Source organism: Mauremys reevesii, unplaced genomic scaffold (assembly GCF_016161935.1).
Source record: "Mauremys reevesii isolate NIE-2019 unplaced genomic scaffold, ASM1616193v1 Contig4, whole genome shotgun sequence".
NCBI classification, from domain to species: Eukaryota; Metazoa; Chordata; order Testudines; family Geoemydidae; genus Mauremys; species Mauremys reevesii.
In genome coordinates this window covers 1,420,082-1,431,731 of record NW_024100851.1, presented here as the reverse complement: position 1 = coordinate 1,431,731, position 11,650 = coordinate 1,420,082, and the positions used below count along the sequence as shown (strand labels likewise).

The 11,650-nt window shown below is 52.6% G+C and overlaps 2 non-coding genes across 2 annotated transcripts; one reads left to right on the top strand and one right to left on the bottom strand.

Annotated features, from left to right (window-relative positions):
* Positions 1-318: 318 nt before the first annotated feature.
* TRNAV-AAC lies at positions 319-391 on the top strand. The gene has a single exon. It is a non-coding gene; the product is annotated as a tRNA-Val (tRNA).
* A 10,087-nt stretch (positions 392-10,478) lies between these two features.
* Positions 10,479-10,560, bottom strand: TRNAS-AGA. Its single transcript has one exon. It is a non-coding gene; the product is annotated as a tRNA-Ser (tRNA).
* Positions 10,561-11,650: the final 1,090 nt, after the last annotated feature.

The following is an 11,650-nucleotide window of genomic DNA, read 5'->3' as shown; positions in this document are numbered from 1 at the left end:
AAATAAATGTGTAAGTCTCTAAGGTGCCACAAGTACTCCTCTTTCTTTTTGCAGATAAATGAATGGAGGTTAAATCCATGAATGGCTATTAGCCAGGATGGGTAAGGAATGGTGTCCCTAGTTTCTGTTTGTCAGAGGGTGGAGATGGATGGCAGAAGAGAGATCATTTGGTCATTACCTGTTAGGTTCAGTCCCTCTGGGGCACCTGGCATTGGCCACTGTTGGCAGATAGGATGCGGGGTTGGATGGACCTTTGGTCTGACCCAGTATGGCCATTCTTATGTTCTTATGAAGGGAGAGGCAGTTACCTATGACAGAGTTTCTGTAGTGTAGTGGTTATCACGTTTGCCTAACACGCAAAAGGTCCCTGGTTCAAAACCAGGCAGAAACATGCTGGCTTGTTTTTCCCAGCTCCTACTGGCCTGTCCCTGCTGTTGTAGGAGCAGCAGTGATTTCTATGTTCAAAAGGTCTGTTATACTTCCCCTGCTCCCACTTTTGTCTCCTGTCCCTCTCTGAATGCCTGTGAAGTGGCTTTCCCCCTCCCGCTCCCTCCTGGAATGCTGGTGGGATGAATGGGCTGGTTGAAGAGCAGAAGAGCTCCCAGGTAGACAAGGTGTCTGGGACGCTAATTAGGCAGCAATCACACACCCAGAGCATGGACACTGCCCAAGGTGGAGTGTGACCAACCAGATGCAGCCAAGTCATCTCTAGTCACAGGCCATTAGGTGCAGGTCCTTAAAAGGGGAAGGGGCCCTGTGCTCAGGAGAGCACTCACAAGCTTGTACCTCCAGTGAATACCCTTCGCCCGGACCGTCTGGCCAGTGGTTCTCTGCGTTGTATTTCATTGTGCCTCAGGAAGCCTTACCTTCATCGCACCGTCCATAGCTGCCCTGTGGGACACTTACCCTGCAGAATCCTGACATCTCCAGTGCTGTGCCTGCCCAGGGAGCGTCAGTATGCAAGTGTGAGTGTGACACCCCCCACTTCTTCTTTTGAGCTTAGCTGTCAGTATAATAAATGTGCTGCTTTCTGCCAAACTCTGGTGGGTCATTAGTCCTTCCTTCGCTGACTAGCTGGCCCAATTTTGGGTAGCACCTGCGATAAACTCAACCCCTTCAGGGCAGAGGGTGGTGAAATGAGCTGAGAAAAAGCCTTGGCATCAGCACGGGAAAGCTAGAGGATCTTGGCCAGTCACCTTTTGAAGCCTTGTGGCTTGGTCTCCTCTGCCCTGGGAGGTTGGCCTATGGCGGCCGGCTCTTCCTGCTGCCTCCTCTGTGTGACTTGCCAAAGGAGGGAGTGAGGCAGGAATGGGGCAAAAGAGGAAAGTCGAGCTGAGGAAGGCAGGGCAGAAGCTAAGCGCCTCAGTGCGGCTAAGTGGGGTTAGTAGAGCGTCACCAGTCGTTCTGCAAAGCCTGGGGAGGTGCGGTTGGCTGCTGGGAGGCAGAATCCTGTGCCTGCCTCTTGGCTTCCCAGGGATGGCTACTTGCAGCCCAGGAGAAGAAGGATGGTTCTGGGTGAAAGGAAGACAAACAAAGCTCTGGGAGGAAATTTGGATGTGGGGTGCTGGCTCTGCACTGGGGGAGGGGGTTGGGGTGCAGGAGGGGTGGCGCTTACCCCGGGCACTGCAGCTCCCAAAGTGCCTGGTACACACAACCCTCCGGCAGCAGGTCCTAGGTGGGCGGGGCCAGGGGGTCTCTGTGTGCCGCTGCCTGCAGGCGCTGCCCCCAGAGCTCCCAGTGGCTGCAGTTCCTGGCCAATGGGAGCTGCGGAGTTGGTACTCGGGGCAGGGGCAGTGAATGGAGGCACTCCCCCTGCCCCAGGGGATGCTGGGACATGCTGGCCATTTCTGGGAGTGGCACGGAGGGATGGAGGCAGAGTGGGCAGGGAGCTACCTCAGTGCTGCTGGCACATCTCTGCACACCCATGGGGGGAGGGGAGCAGAGGGCCCCATGTGCTGCCTGGGGTAGGGGCAGAGCACAGAGCTACCTCCCCTCCCGGGTCTATTACAGGAGTGGGTGGGTGGGGTCTTTTGGCCTGCAAGGTGCAGCAGGTCGGTCTAGATGATCACACTGGTCCCTTCTGACCTTAAAGGCTCTGAGTCTAAAAGAGAGAGGGAAGTAAAGAATTTTTTTTAAATAAATAAAACAAACATTGTAATACCAGGATGACTCCAACAGCTCATTGTATAGTCCCGCCCCTTTCTTCCTCCACTGGGTGTTTAATGACCTGCAGCACATTGATTCTCTCATTCCCTTGGTAAACTGATACAATGTGACTGAAATTAAACCAATTCCCAGCAGAGAAAACATCACATCCCTGCATTGGCTGGGAATCAAACCCCAATCAACTGCTTGAAAGGCAACTATGCTCACCACTATACCACCAATGCATTCAGCAGAAGTGTCACTTATGCTTGCCCAATGAGGCTAGACCCGCATTGAGGCGCTTTTCTGCCTGTTAAAATGTACTGGATTCTCATCACTAAAAAAAAACCTCCTCCATCTTCACCTGGGTTTGAACCATCAGCCTTTCAATTAGCCACCAAAGTTGTTAACCACAGGGTATGTCTACACTATGGGATTATTCCAATGTTACATAAACTGTTTTTTGGAAAGATTGTATAAAGTCGAGTGCACGCGGCCACACTAAGCACATTAATTCGGAGGTGTGCGTCCATGTACTGAGGCTAGTGTCGATTTCCAGAGCGTTGCATTGTGGGTAGCTATCCCATAGCTATCCCATAGTTCCCACAGCCTCCCCCGCCCATTGGAATTCTGGGTTGAGATCCCAGTGCCTGATGGGGCAAAAAGAGTGTCGTGGGTGATTCTGGGTAAATGTCGTCACTCAATCCTCCCTCCATGAAAGAAACGGCAGACAATAATTTCGTGCCATTTTCCCTGGATTGCCCGGGCAGATGCCAAAGCACGGAAACCATGGAGCTTGTTCAGCCTTTTTTCACTGTCACCGTATGTCTACTGGATGGTGCTGACAGATGCGGTACTGCAGCGCTACACAGCAGCATCCCCTTGCCTTTTGCAAGTTAGCAGAGATGGTTACCAGCCATACCGTCCCATCTGCTGCTTTGCAAGTTGACAATGACAGTTGCCAGTTATACTGTACCATTTGCTGCTGTCATGGGTTCTCCTGGCTTGCCTTGGTGAGGTTGGCTGGGGGCACATGGACAAAAATGGGAATGACTCCCCAGGTCATTTCCTTCTTTAAGTTTTGTCTAAAGGGAGAGTCAGTCCTGTCTAGACTATCCGACAAGCCTACAAAAGAACCAGAGAAGCAAACGGCCGCTCCAGGTCAGAGCCCCCGACATCTGGCAGAAATGATGAGCTGCATGCCATTCTAGGGGGTGCCCCTGCAACAACCCCATCCTTTGCTTCCCTCCTCCCCCACCCCTCCTGGGCTACCGTGGTAGTTATCCCCCCATTTGTGTGATGAAGTAATAAAGAGTACATGAATTTGAAACAACACTGACTTTATTGCCTCTGCAAGTAGAGCTCAAAGGGGGGAGGGGAGGGCAGCCTCCAGCTGCTATGATATTCCAGGCAGGACTGAATCTCCATTAGACAAAGCTTAAAGAAGAGAATGACCTGGGAGTCATTCCCATTTTTGCCCAGGCGCCCTCGGGTGACATCACCGAGGCCAGCCAGGAGCACTCACAGGACGGCGAGGACAGATACCAGTCCTACTGTACCATCTGCCGTCCGCAAGGGAAGAGAAGGGGATGCTGCTGTGCAGCGCTGCAGCACCGCGTCTGACAGCAGCATCCAGTAGACATACGGTGACACTGAAAAAAGGCGAGAAATGATTTTTTTCCCTTTGCTTTCACGGGGGGAGAGGGGGCGACATAAACCCTGAACCACCCGCAACAATGTTTTTGACCCTTCAGGCTTTGGGAACTCAGCCAAGAATTCAAATGGTTTTCGGAGAGTGCGGGAACTGTGGGATAGCTACAGACGTCAGTCGCCCCTCCCTCCGTGAGCGTCCATTTCATTCTTTGGCTTTCTGGTACACTTGTCTCAGCTCCTTAAGTTTCAGCACTGTATTGAGTCCCTGTTGTGGCCTCTGTCTATCATGGCCTTGGAGATTTTTTCAAATGCTTTGGCATTTTGTCTTTTGGAACCGATTTCTGATAGAACAGATTCAGCTCCCCATACAGAGATCAGTTTCAGTATCTCCCATATGGTCCATGCTGGAGCTCTTTTTTGATTCTGGGACTGCATGGTCACCTGTGCTGATCGGCGCGCCATGCTGGGCAAACAGGAAATTAAATTCAAAAGTTCATGGGGCTTTTCCTGTCAACCTGGCCAGTGCATCCGAGTTCAGATTGCTGTGCAGAGCGGTCACAATGGTGCACTGTGGGATAGCGCCCGGATGCCAATACCATCGAATTGCGGCCACACTAACCCTAATCCGACATGGCAAAACCGATTTCAGCACTACTTCCCTCGTCGGGGAGGAGTACAGATACCGGTATTAAGAGCCCTTTATATCGATATAAAGGGCTTCGTTGTGTGGATGGGTGCAAGGTTAATGCGATTTAACACTGCTAAATTCGATATAAACTCGTAGTGTTGAATGAGGCTAATCATCTAGTGGAACAAGCTCCGCAAGGGACGTGGTTAATTCCCCATCACTGCCGTGTGTAAATCAAGACCACAGCTCTTGCTGCAAGACACCTGGTGTGTGGGTGTCCCTGTTCCCCCTTCAGAACCTCTGGTACATGGTGCTTCCCTCCTCCCAGTTCAAGATCCCCATCATGTGGGTGCTCCCATCCAGGATCTCTGGTGGGTGTCTCTGTCCCCCACCCCATGAACTAGCTCCAGTGTGTGGTTTCCCCTGCCTGCCCCCATCCGGGATCTGTGGGTGTCTCTGTTCCCCTTTTCAAGATCTGTGTTGCTTGGGTGCGTCCCTCCCCCCAAGTCAGAATCCCCAGCATGTGGGTGCTCCCATCCCCCCCTCCAGGCTCAGCGGGGGGTGTCTGTGTAAAAAGAGACTGTGTTTCACTGTCTTGTCCAGGCTACACTGCAGGGGCTATTCACAGGCACAATCCCACTACTGATCCGCACGGGAATTTTGACCTGCTCCATTTCTGACCTGGGCTGGTTCACCCCTCCTTAGGCAACCTGGGGACCCCCAGCTTCCCCAGGATCACCATATTGATGCTGAACTTAGTGCGGACACCCAATCAGCACAGCCCTCTGCAGCCCAGAACTCCTGAGCTCAAGTGATCTGCCGGCCTCAGCCTCCCCAGGAGCTGGGATCACAGGCACCAGCCACAGAGCCCGGCTGCTTTTATTTCTTGGCAGCTGGAGCTTTAACTCTGCTTATGAGCTCTGTGCCTTGGCCAGACAGGGACAGCCTGGAACTGGGAAATGCTCCTGCTTCCCCCGCCCCCGTCTCATGTCTGGGTGCAGGCTCCTCTCTCCTCTCATGTAAGATCCCAGATGTTTCAGTGCCCCCCATCCCCTGTCCAGGAGCCCAGGTGTCCAGGTAACTCTGACCCCACTACAAGATCCTGGGTGTGTGGGTGCCACTCTCCCCCCCGTAGATCTCTGGTGGGTGGGTCCCCAGGGTGTGAGTGCTCCCATCCCCCGATATAGGCTGGGGGAGGGGGTATAACTGGCTCTCCCTGTCCTGCCCAGGTGGTGCTACAGCAGCTGTTCACAGGGGCAGCAACCCCAGTGTCAACCTGCAGCTTTACCCTGCTCCAGGGGTGACCTGCTTCCCCCTCCTTTGGGAGCCCGGGGACCCCGAACTTCCCAGAATCACCTGATTGATGCCGAGCTTAGCACAGACACCGGCTCAGCATGGCAGGGTGCTGCCCTGAGCCCTGACAATCAGCTACCCGCAGCCTCCTACTGCACAGCGAGGATCCCACGTGAGAGGCTTCGTGCCCCGCGTGTCCTGCCAGGTCCCTCTCAGCTCCAGCTTTCAACTCTGCTTGTGAGCTCCCCTCTCTGGCCAGACAGGGGCAGCACTAATGGCCTCGTCTAAATTTGACCCTTCAGACTGCAGATTATAACCCAGCGGGCAGATTATAAACCAGGAAGCCAAATTCTTCCCCAAACTGACAGTTGAAGCAGAAGATCCCATTGGAAAGATGAGGATTTTTGCCTTTAAAAACAAGGAAAATGTGCATTGGTCTCTTCTGTCTACAGCGAGAGACTGAAGAAGCTCAATTGATTTCATTGCCTGGAGGTTAAGAAGCGATTTAATCACTGTTTTAAATACATTTTACAAATTCCCAGAGGGGGGAATATGTGATTTAAAGTGTTCTTTAATTCACCAGACAAACACTGAACAAGACCCCCTGGGCTTGCAGTCGATGTCAGAAAATGCCAACTGGAAATAACCATTTTTTAACCGTGAGGCTAATTATCTAGTGGAACAAGCTCCACAAGAGAGGTGGTAAATTCCCCATCACTTGCAGTTTGTAAATCAAGACTGCAGCTCTTGCTGCAAGACACCTGGTGTGTGGGTGTCCCTGTTCCGCATTTCGGGATCCCTGGTACATGGTGCCTCCCTCCCACCAGTTCAGGGTCCCCACAATGGGTGCTCCCATCCCCCCATACAGTCTCTGCGGGGGATGGAGGGTTTCTAAAAAGAGACCTTGGTACTGTCTTGCCCAGGCTACGCTGCAGGGGCTACTCACAGGCGTGATCCCACTACTGATCAGCATGGGAGTTTTGACCTGCTCCGTTTCCGACCTGGGTGGGTACACCCCTCCTTAGGCAACCTGGGGACCCCAAGCTTCCCCGGGATCACCATATTGATGCCGAGCTTAGTGCGGACACCCGATCGGCACAACCCCCTCGGAGGCTGGGCTCAAGCCCAAGTGTCTACACTGTAATTTTACAATCCTGCAGCACGAGCCCCACAAGCCTGAATCAACTGACCCAAGTTTGAGAATAGTGGCTTGGGTGTGTTAATGGCAGTGTAGACATAATGCTGGGCTATGTCCGCACTGCAATGAAACACCCACGGCTGTCCCAGGCCAACTCAGGGTCCCAGGGCTTGGGGCGTGGGGTGGTTAATTTGCCCTGTAGACGTCTTGGTTCAGGTTCAATACCGGGCTCTGGACCCCACAAGGTTGGGAGGGAGTTTAGCAAGCGAAAAAGGTAAAATGGCAGTGGAGTATTACCCTGGACTCAATGGCAGTTCTCCGTTGGTCTGTCTGCTTTGGGGCAGGGACAATAACACGTCCTGCTGCTTTCGTTATTTCAAAGGGCGGTTTAGGATTTTCATTCTCACACACAGTGCACAAAGCAGGACTCAACCCTCAGTGCAAACTAGATGAGCTGCCCACAGGTTCTGGCAGCCACAATGAGCCATTCAGCCTGAGAGCCCAGACCTGCCCCTGTCCCAGAGGGAGGGGGTCATCTGTGACAGGCTGGACCACTGACCTATCAGCTCTTAACACCCAAACTTTCAGTAATTCTGTTATCAGTGTAATTTAAACAGCCAGACTGGGCTGGACCAAAGGCCCATCTAGCTCTGTGTTTTGTCCTCCAACAGTAGCCAATACCAGGTGCCCCAAAAGGTAATCAACAAAGCACCACTGGGAGTTGAACCCAGGATCTTCTGTTTACAAGACAGGTGCTTTAGCCAGCTAAACCATGGTGCCTGCCTGTGGCAACAACACACTGTCTGCCCACACCTGACTCCCTGCCACCCCCACTGGGGCCTGACAAGCTTTGCTTGTGTTTGGATTCTGCAAAGCAGAGGAGCAGGTGAGGTTTTCCTTGCAAGCTGTGTGTGTGTGTGTGTGTGTGTGTGTGTGTGTGTGTGTGTGTGTGTGTGTGTGTGTGTGTGTGTGTGTGTGTCTATATATATATATCTTTGGCCAGGTCTGCACTACAAGGTTACTTCAGCATCATTATATTGCTCAGGTCTGTGAAAAACACACAACGCTCCTCGGTCAGCAGTTTTTGGCTGGTGCACACACTGCAATGCCACGTCTGGTGACAAAACTGCCCTGTTTTGGTGACAAAATAAAACCACCTCGACGAGAGGCCTAGAGCTTTGTGCAGCAAACTTAAATTGACAAATTGTCAGTGTAAATGCTGCTGGTCATTATATCACCATAACTGGCCTCCACCAGTATCCCACCATGCCTGCCGTGAACTCACCTGCCCTGCATTCCTGCTACAGAGGCTGGACCCCTCCCCTTTCATCGCTCTGGGAAGTTCTGACAGCTGAGCCGCTATCTACACCGGGATTAGGTTGATAGAACTGCATTGCCAGCCTAAGTAATGTAATTACACCAACCTAATTTTGTAGTGTAGACCTGTCCAAAGAATCACACACCCACCTTGGGAGCAAAACTTCACCTGCTCCTCTGCTTTACAGAATCCAAACACGAGCAACACTTGTCAGGGCTCAGTGGGGATTGGCAGAGAGTCAGGTGGGGGCAGAGGTGAGATTTTAAGTAATAGCAGGCACCATGGCTTAGGTGGTTACAGCACCTGTTCTGTAAACAGGAGATCCTGGGTTCAACTCCCAGTGGTACCTTGAGGAGTGGCTTTTTGGGCACCTGACATTAGCTACTGTCAGAAAACAAGATTCAGAGCTGGATGGACTCCTATGCTGCCCCTTCCTCCTGCTCACTGCTCTCTGTCCCCTCCCCACCCTCACTTGCCCTTGTGGTCATTACAAAGTGGCAAGGCAGAGCCCTCCCATTTTTTAAAGTCCTGGGGTGTTGTTCCCCCCTGTTCAGGCACCCCTGGGGCCCTGCACTTCACACGGCTCTCCCTGATTTCAGCTGTTAGTGAGGGAGCCTCACTGCTAGTGCAGACCGGGCAGTTTCTTGCATGAGAGACACTGTCCCAAAGCAGGACTAATGCTTAGAGCTGGTTATCAGTGATTTCAGATCTGTTGGTCTGCAGCAAGACTCTCCATTGAGTCTTAACCAGCTCTGTTATTACACAGGGAAGAACAAAAGGGTCAAATGGTGCCTGGAACCCTTAAGAAGAATCCACCCCACCAAGCATCAGAAAATGCTAACTAACAGGTGCTCCAGTGGCACAATTGGTTAGTGCCCAGTACTTATAGGGCAATGCTGAGAGTAGCTATGTGGAGGTTGTGAATTCAAGCCTCACCTAAAGCACTAGTTTTCATTAGCCAAATGGCATCACCCCCTCATTTGGCCCTTTGGGATGTAGAATTCCAGCCCTGGGACACTGAGGAGGAATCAAAAATGCCCCCTTCACTTATTACCTCCTCTCCAGAGCACAGGTCAGAATCTACAATCCTTTCTCCCCCCAACCCCTGTGCCAGGATCCCTCAAGCAGAGCCTGGAGTCCTGCCCCTGGCATCTGTACTATTGACACAGACTAAGTGACAGGGACAAAACACTCAAATCCCGCCTGGTGCGGGGAGCCAGGTTTGCTCTTCAAATTCTGTCGTTGGTACATTTCCAGGTCTGGGAATGTCCCCCAACAGGATTTAATGGGAAGCTGCCTGCAGAACAGTTACACTGCACAGAGCTCCTGTGGAGGAGGGGTGGGAATTAGTAACATTTTGAGGATCGCTTGGGAAATGAGCCTTTGCTGACAAGGTTTGTCTCTGTTCATATTTCACCTTCAGGTGTTATTTTGAGGGATCTTTAGTATATTTTTGGGAGGTTAATAACTATCTCCTCAACTTTATTTACTCAACTTACAAATTGGTGTCACCTGATTTTTGCATCTCCCTGTGACAATACAACTGACACGTGTGGCTTTCTACAGGGGGTCATGATGTTAAAGTTGGGGAATTCAGTCTCTGTACTTCTGGGGGGGAGGGTGTTGCTTTTTTACAGCTGCCTCACTGCCAGGCACACCGGGCTGTTAGCTGCACCCACGGTCCTTGCCAGGGGCCCCTGCTGAACCCTGGGGGGCTGCACTGCAGTGCTGGGGTGACTCTGCAGGTGGAGAAGCTGCTGTGGAGCAATGTAGAGCAGGTGCAGGAAGGAGACGGGGTCACTATTCACATTCTGAACTGCACAATTTTCCAAATTTGGGAATAGATGAATAGATTCATAGGGTTAAGGTCAGAAGGGACCATTATGATCATCTAGTCTGACCTCCTGCACAATGCAGGCCACAGAATCTCACCCACCCACTCCTGTAACAAACCCCTGACCTATGTCTGAGTTACTGAAGTCCTCAAATCGTGGCTTAAAGACCTCAAGGTGCAGGGAATCCTCCAGCAAGTGACCCGAGCCCCATGCCACAGAGGAAGTCGAATGTCCGAGACAAATTCTAAGGGGAAAGTGAAGGCAGAGAAATGACACTGGAGATGCCCAGACCTCCAGTGGGGGCAGCATGGAAATTAATAATGGGAAGATCATTTGCGAAATTATTCGCCACCAACAAGATTTGTCTCTGTTCCTATTTCACGCTGTGGTGTTAGTTAGAGGAATCAGGACAGATTTTTACTATATTGATTAAACACTATAATAACAGCAACAACAGTGCAGAGCTTGCGTAGTTGGCAGGATTCGAACCTGCGCAGGGAGACCCCAATGGATTTCTAGTCCATCGCCTTAACCACTCGGCCACAACTACTTGATGTACATTTCATTACATGATGATTCTGTTCTCACAGGATTGTCATTTTAAATTGTTTGCTCAGACCAGCTTCCCCAGCACACTCATGGCTGCATTAGTGTAAGAGTGTCCTTGCCTGAACAGCGAGAATTCCTGCCCATTTCCCTTCCGGTTGGAGCATGATTAGAGTGTGTTTGTGTGAACGACATTGCTGTAGATTGTTGTTCATTCCCCACTCTGACAATTCAGACAGTCCCTTTCCTAGTCAAATCTCCAGCACATCCTTCCAATAGCAGGGGGCAGGATTTCTCTGGGGCACTGGGGGCTGGTGCGTGAACTCAGCCTTGCATTCCACCCTTGATGTTTCATGGACTAACAACAGCAGCAGAAAGAAAGAGCCGAGCCAATATCTCCCTGGCAGGGATGCAGGTGCCACGTCCCCTCTGTCTGACCGTCGCCATTGCAGGAGAGAAGGGTTCACTGGTTACTCCCTTGGCCCCACCTGCTGCCCCCAGGTGCTCCCCCCCAGGGGCCCTGTCAGTGCAGCGGAGCTGAGCAGCATCTGCCTGCTCGCTCCAGTGGCTGCCGGCCCCTCCGCATGGCAGGGCAGGGTGGGTCTGTGCCTCCGCGCGCTACCCCCACCCTGAGCCCCTGCAGCCAATGGGACACTGCGGGGGTGATGCCTGGGGGCAGCAGCACATGGAGACCCCCCAGCCTGCCCCACCTTGGAGCCCCAGGTAAGCGCCACACTCCTGACTCCCTCCCAGAGTCTGCACCTCAGTCCACACACGCCTGCCCCCAACTCCCTCCCACAGCCTGCGCCCTCTCCCTCCACACACCCCCTCCCGCCCGCCCCAATCTCCCCCCCAGAGCCTGCACCCCCACCCCTCCTCCTGTTCCCCCTGCCCCAGCCCAGAGCCTGCACCCAGCACCCAAACTCCCAGAGCCATGACAAGGAATTTTTGTGCCCAAGGCAAGGGCCGGCTCCAGGCTCTTTGGCGGCAGGTCCCTGAGTCCCTGTTGGAGGAAAGGACCTGCCACTGAATTGCCACCGCCGCTTCATTCATCCTTCGGTGGCAATTTGGCAGCGGGTCCCTGAGTCCCTCTT